The sequence below is a fragment of the Corvus brachyrhynchos genome, unplaced genomic scaffold, assembly GCF_000691975.1.
Source record: "Corvus brachyrhynchos isolate BGI_N302 unplaced genomic scaffold, ASM69197v1 scaffold99, whole genome shotgun sequence".
Classification (NCBI taxonomy): Eukaryota; Metazoa; Chordata; class Aves; order Passeriformes; family Corvidae; genus Corvus; species Corvus brachyrhynchos.
In genome coordinates this window covers 1,419,196-1,425,418 of record NW_008239778.1, presented here as the reverse complement: position 1 = coordinate 1,425,418, position 6,223 = coordinate 1,419,196, and the positions used below count along the sequence as shown (strand labels likewise).

At 44.5% G+C, this 6,223-nt stretch overlaps 1 protein-coding gene across 5 annotated transcripts in view; it reads left to right on the top strand.

The window, feature by feature from the left end:
* Positions 1–6,223, top strand: part of RFFL (ring finger and FYVE-like domain containing E3 ubiquitin protein ligase) — a 30,049-nt gene that overhangs the window by 11,711 nt on the left and 12,115 nt on the right. The window contains exon 1 of one of the 5 annotated variants that reach the window (XM_008640359.2): positions 37–588. The exons of 3 other annotated variants lie outside the window; for them this stretch is intronic. The gene's annotated coding sequence lies outside the window, so the exon portion shown is untranslated. One more of the 5 variants, XM_017743020.1, reaches the window with a different exon arrangement.

The following is a 6,223-nucleotide window of genomic DNA, read 5'->3' as shown; positions in this document are numbered from 1 at the left end:
GATGTCGTTTCTTTCATTAAAATGCTGGTGCGTGGCCAGATTCCCTTCCTTTGGGCTCGCACGCTCGGAGCAGCAGCGCTGCCGAATCCAGCTGCGTGCCGCGCTCCGGGATCTGCTCCTGGCTGGATTGTTGGGACCTGCTGAGCCTGCCGAGGTTCCTGAGCCCACACACAGAGGCTTTTGGAGGCATCTCCGAGGTGGAGAAGCACAGGTGGAGCTGTGTTGAAGAGGGGCTGAAGATGGATTATTGCTGGAGAGCACAAGCTGCGCTTCCAGCCAGGGACTGTGTGCATCCCATGGGGAAGGTGTAGCCAGCGTTCGGAATGGGGTGCCAGTGCCAGCCTGCTCTGGCCAGCGGAAGCAGCCTCTGGACATGAGGATGTGGATGCTGTTCAAGGGCATCCCCTGATGTGCCCGGGAGCACAGGCACTCCTGGATGCACAGGATCCTGGCCAAAAGGACACAGAAATCCTGGACACCCTGTTCTGACTGTGCTCGGTGCGGACTGACTGAGCACTCTGCCTTTGTAGCTGACCAGGGTCTCACCTGAAGAGTTTTAAACTGACATCAAAGTTGCTGATCAGACTGGTGAGCAATTAAATATTTGTCTTTGTAAGGATTATTGCTGTTGCATACTTAGATGATTAGAGATGGGAAATGTCTCCAGACTTCTGGAAGGCACAGAACAAAATGAAAAAAATGTTTCCTCCCTCCATAACACAATTTCTTGTGTCTCTCCCATCGGAACACTCCTGTTTCTAGCTCATTTTTGACTCATTTTTCCAGTGCTCATTTTTTACTCATTTTTTCAAGGTGTGCATGCTGTCGTCACCTTGGGCACAGTTGAATTAGTACCTTTACTCATAAACATATTTTTTCCTATCCTTACATAAAAATCTGACATTCTCAATCCAGTTATTTTATACAGTAAATTAGATGTGCATTCCTTGTGACAGATTTGTGTCCCATCCCTTCCTTTTCTCCTGCTCTGTACTGGTTGAGACACCACGTCTGCAAATGTCATGCTCAGACTGGCAACCTGCTTCCTTCCCTTGTCCCTTCTGCAAGTGGCTCATTTGCTGACTTTTCCAGCTGTCCCAACATATGGCTGCTCCCATTTATCATAATTCAGGTCTGTGCCTGGGACAAAGGCTGATAAAAATAATACTTTGTGCCTAAGTGGCGTTTGAGCAGATTATTCTATAGCTCTGTTACCAAGTAAATACTATTTTTTGACCTAGCTATGAATTCAGATTGTAAGTGGTAGGTCAATAGTGAAACTAATTTTAGCAAGGCATTTCTTATCAGTGCAGGTCTGTTGAAATAATAAAAAAAAGAAGTAAATTGTAACAATGAACAATTGTGCAACACTATTGATGGGGCACCAAGGAGATTAACTCATTAAATACTTCAACCATTTCAAACAGCATTCATCAAAGTGAGATCTGATTCATTTTGCAGGGGCTACAGCATGGATTAATAACAAAAATAATAATTTTAAAAGTGAGCTATCAATATGAATATTTTAAAGCCACACTGCCTTTTTCTGGCCTCTTGGCAATTTCCTTGATCTTGAAGCTCCTGGAAGTGGCAGGAGTGAATGATTTTGTGAACAGCATTATGCCAGGATTAGTGTGTTGTGTTGAAAGTTGTGTCTTACCAGGGAATGGGGCTTTGCTGTTGTGGAGGACACACAGGGGATGCCAGGTTGGACCTGTGTTGCTGTAGAGCATCTGTAGCTGATCACAGCAGGTTCTGAAGGCAGTAAGAATGTTCTGCAGTAGCAAGGAGGGTGGTCTCTAAATGGATGAGGGGCAAAGAGCAGCTGGATGGTTCAGGGAGCTGATGGAAAAGCAGCTCGTTGTGGTGAACAGAGCTCTCTAAACGAGGAAGTGCAAGGGCAGCTCTTGGGGCTGATGAGCAAACAGCACTGCAGGGAAGCCGGCCCTGGCAAAGCTGCTCGCTTGCATCTCCCTCCCTTTTTGGCACCCAGCTCCATCTGCAGTAGCCTCAAGGGTCATCAGCCCTGATGTTCCAGCGGTTAAAGGCCTCTCAGGAGCAGAAGTACTTGTTGCTGTGGTTTTTCCTCGTGTGGGAGTAAAATCTGCTGCTTCTGGGAGCTCAGTTCCTTTTGATCCCTTGATTCAAGTGTCTCCTTGGTGCTACTGCATTCCAGCTGCTGAATTCCTGAGCAGTCACGAAAAGGAGCCAGACCCAGTCCTCGAGAGCTTTATTATACAGAGCTGGAAGCTCATTGATTCTGAGATGTTCCTTTGCTTGCTCTAGTCCCTTGTTGTTTGTACTCTAGGAAAATAAAGGCAGGTTTTATGTTCAAACATAAACCACAGTTCCCCTCTGCAGCCACAGCCTGCCCTTTGATGAAATCCAAATAGCATGTGTAATAAATCCTGTGTGGAGGCAGTGATCCCTGACAGTCCAGCTAGCAAGGTTATGGCAGTGATACTGCATATAGAGTGAGAACCTGAGTTCAAACACTTTTTGAAATGAAGATGGAAAGTATAAGAATCCAGGCCTGCATTATGAATCCTGTTTTCAGCTGTGTATGGGAGGAAAACATGGTCATCAGTGGTATTTCCTTCAGAATTAAATTAATACAGAACTCATGGCATTGTGTAGAACGTGTTAATGAACAGGTGATGAAATGAATCTCGCTCTCCTGCTTAAATTCAGTGAAGAGAGTCATGGCATGCACAGCTTCATACTGGAAAAATAAATAAACAAATCACTAAAAGCAGTCCAGCAGAGCAAGGTGGAGTGCTGGCACCACTTTGTCCATGGCAAACAACTCCCTGCCATTTATTGGATTTCTTCTGGCTTTCCTTAAAGCAACTGAAGAAAGAAGATGAAACACCCCCCCCTTCCCAAGGTGCTGATTGCCATGTGGGTGGATGTGTTTGCAAGTCCGGGATAGATTGTTTGATCTTGTGTCTCCACCCTTGATGAAACTCCTTCTCCCTTTGCCCTGGCAGATGCTCCAAGCACAACGTGCATTTAGGATTTAGGGCAGGTGGTTTTTGGCTGCCAGCAGTCGCTGTTGGGTGCCTGCCATGGAGCTTCCAGTTTGCCAAACCCAGCTCAGCTGCGTGGCTCGAGCAGTTGTTTCTGTGGCTCCATTAGCCAGTACAGGCACCTTGTCCAAGGATAATGCTGCTATCAGTAGTGCCTGTAATGTCAGCCATGCCAGTAAGTCCACATCTTTAATTCAAGATGTTGCTTGAGAATTCCTGAAATCCTGTCATTAAGTTTTCCAAGCTGTCACACTGTTGTTAGTCAAGTTACTTTAAGTATTTTCCCAGCCCTGAAGCACAACACAGAAGTAGCTCTTTCCACTGGCTGGTTCTTTTTGTCTGGGCATTAATTTGTCCCTTTGGTGTAGCTGTGGAGCTCCTTGGGTGCAGAACAGCAGCTCCTTTGCAGGGGATTGACAGGGTTTGCACAGGGCAGGGCTGTAGTTCTGACCCTCAGACTCTGCCACATCTGTAACAACCATCCATCCATGCAGGAAATGAGCAGTTCCTGGATGGTGCTGACCACGTACCTCTGGATGGGTAACAAAATAAATAAGGGAATAATTTGGCTGTAGCAAACATTTTAGAGTTACCAAGGAAATTGTCATCCTGAAATTCCACTGCGGCATTCTGCTTGTAACTTTGAGTCCTCTCCCCGTGGCAGTGCTTTTTTCCTTGGGTCTAAAGCTGATCCTGTCCAGAACAATGGAAAACTCTTGAAGCAGCTGCTGAATCTTACCTGTATTTCTTGTTGCTGTCTTAGTGCAGCTGTAGACAGCTACCAGAGGTGTTTTAGATGTGTGCTCCTTTCTATTCAAGAACAGAGATACCTTTGGAAAAATGTTACGGATCAGAGGACAGTCCTGGTTATTAAGTTGTTTGTTTATGGGCATTTCCCTTCCATGCCTTTATAGTTGAGCAGGATTAAGGTTCTTCTAAAGCAACGTCTGAGCCTTTTGTTGGCCTTTTAATTCCTGGCAATCACAGAGCTACAACCCCAGCTGAATGCTGAGCTCTGTCTTATTTTATCCCGGTTTATGCACGGCCTTGCGTTTTTCTTCCCAATGCTTGACATGTTGCAATGTTCCAGAGTGAATTAGTAGGCTGTCTTTTTTTAGGAAAACAAAGTTTTTGGGGGCAGGCAGTAGCATTTGTGTATTCTGTTATCGTGGGTGGCCTTCAGCTTGCAGGGGTCCTTGAAACAGGAAGGGAGCTTAAGTCTGGACGCAGTTTTCCACTGCTGTGGAGGCCGTGAATGCTTGTTGGACTGTGCAGCTTTCATGTTGTTTAGATTTGTCATTCCTAGGAACAAATTAAACCTCCAAAGAGCATAATTTCAAGTAGAAATTCTGTATTTTCTCAATAGAAAGGCTCTGTTAACTTGTGAGTGGGACAGAGAGCTTGGCAGTTAATGTGCAGAGAGAAAAAGGGTAATTTTTTCTTTTATCTGTGCCATCTAAAGTGCGTGTTTGATTGCAGGGCAAAGCTAATACAGATGGATGATAGATTATTTCTGTTCGTGCAATGCTTCCCTCCATGTATTTATTGGGATCTCATTGCCAGCCTAAGTGCAATCCACACTATTTATTGAGATCTGGTTGCTAACCCAGGTGTAACTTCCATTGCAGCAACGTGCACATCAGTTACAGCACGAATCCATGTCGTGAATGGGTAGATTTTCACTTAAACACTGCAATGTGCTGAGCCTGCAGGGAGGGCTCCTGGCTGAGCTCACACTGTGCGATTTGAAAGGCATCTGTCCAGGACAGCCGGGACTCTGACCAGCCAAATTCAGCCAGGTTTTGAAAGCATTAAATATGCCACTAAAACAACAGATACTGGATGGAACAGCACCAGAGTGCAAAACCTTCCCAATTCAAGTACATCAGCCCCAAAGATTTAGCACAGCTTAATAAAAAGAACATATTATACCCAATAACCTTTAGGATTCATACCAGCCCTGTTCCCTTGGGAATCTGGAGTTTTACAGTGGCAGTACTTACTGAGTAAAAAGCAGTGAATTGGCTGTGCAGCTGAGAGATGTTTCATTTCCAGAAGTTTATAAAATCAAGCAGTTGTTGAACACTATCAGTGAGGGAGCTTATTTTTAAGACATAAAAGAAACAGTTCAGGAACTCCCATGTGAGAGCAGAAATGCAGAGGAGGCAATTTGTATTCAGTTTACCCGTAAGTGATGACACATGGTGTGTGCTCCAGAAACTGAATGCCCAGATGAATTCAGATTTCTTTGTAAACTCCCAAAAGCAAGTTTCTAGCAGTTAATTTCTGGAATATTGCTTGCTGCAGAGGTGGTCTCAGAAGAATTTGGAACTGAGCATTTTTTACTGGACTGTGTTGGGATTTTTGGTAAGTGTGTGTGTGTATATGTGTATATATATGTATAAAATTTGACTTGAAAAATAAACAAGTGATTTTGTGTCTCAGCTGCAGTTGTTTTCCCAAGCAAGTTACCAAAGCCAGTATTTGATTCTTCTTACGTTACTGAGATTGACCTGCTGTGATGATTCAGCCTTGTAATGCTGTAAATTCAGCTAAGAACCACAATATGTGAATTCAGTGGCTCCACTGTCCTTGCTTTTATTTTATCTTTTTGGATTTATAGCTGTAAATCTGTAGAGGGATTTAGGATAAAGCTGACTAATAGCCATCTATGATCTTGCTGCTGATGTTATTTAACTGTTCTCTGCCACGTCATGGGAGTTTTTGTGTGTTCATTTTGTGTGTGCACAAAACCCAAAGTATTACAGCTGATGTGAAATAGAGCCAGCCTGTTACAGCAAACTGAGAATTTGATACAGCCAAGTAGAACATAAATTTTATCTTATCTTCACTGTAATCTCTTAACTTTATGAAATTCTAGTAATAACTGTCCTGAACTTTATTTGTCCCTTCTCACCAAAGCTGCATTGTGCTGGACTGGGCGTGTGGGGTTTGTGTGCACTTATGTTGGGGTTTAGGATTCTTCCTTTTCTTTCTTTCTCGTAGGGAATTTTCTCCCATATGTCGCTAGGAGATAGTAACGACCGCGTACTTAACAGAGACAAAAGAAGTTGCCGTGCTCAGGGGAGGAGGGCGCTTGGCTTGCACTCCTCTTGTCCGAGGGTTTCTCTCGGAGGGGCAGAGATACCGAGAGAATGGGGGTGGGAAAAAGGGGGCTGGGGCAGTCCCTAGCT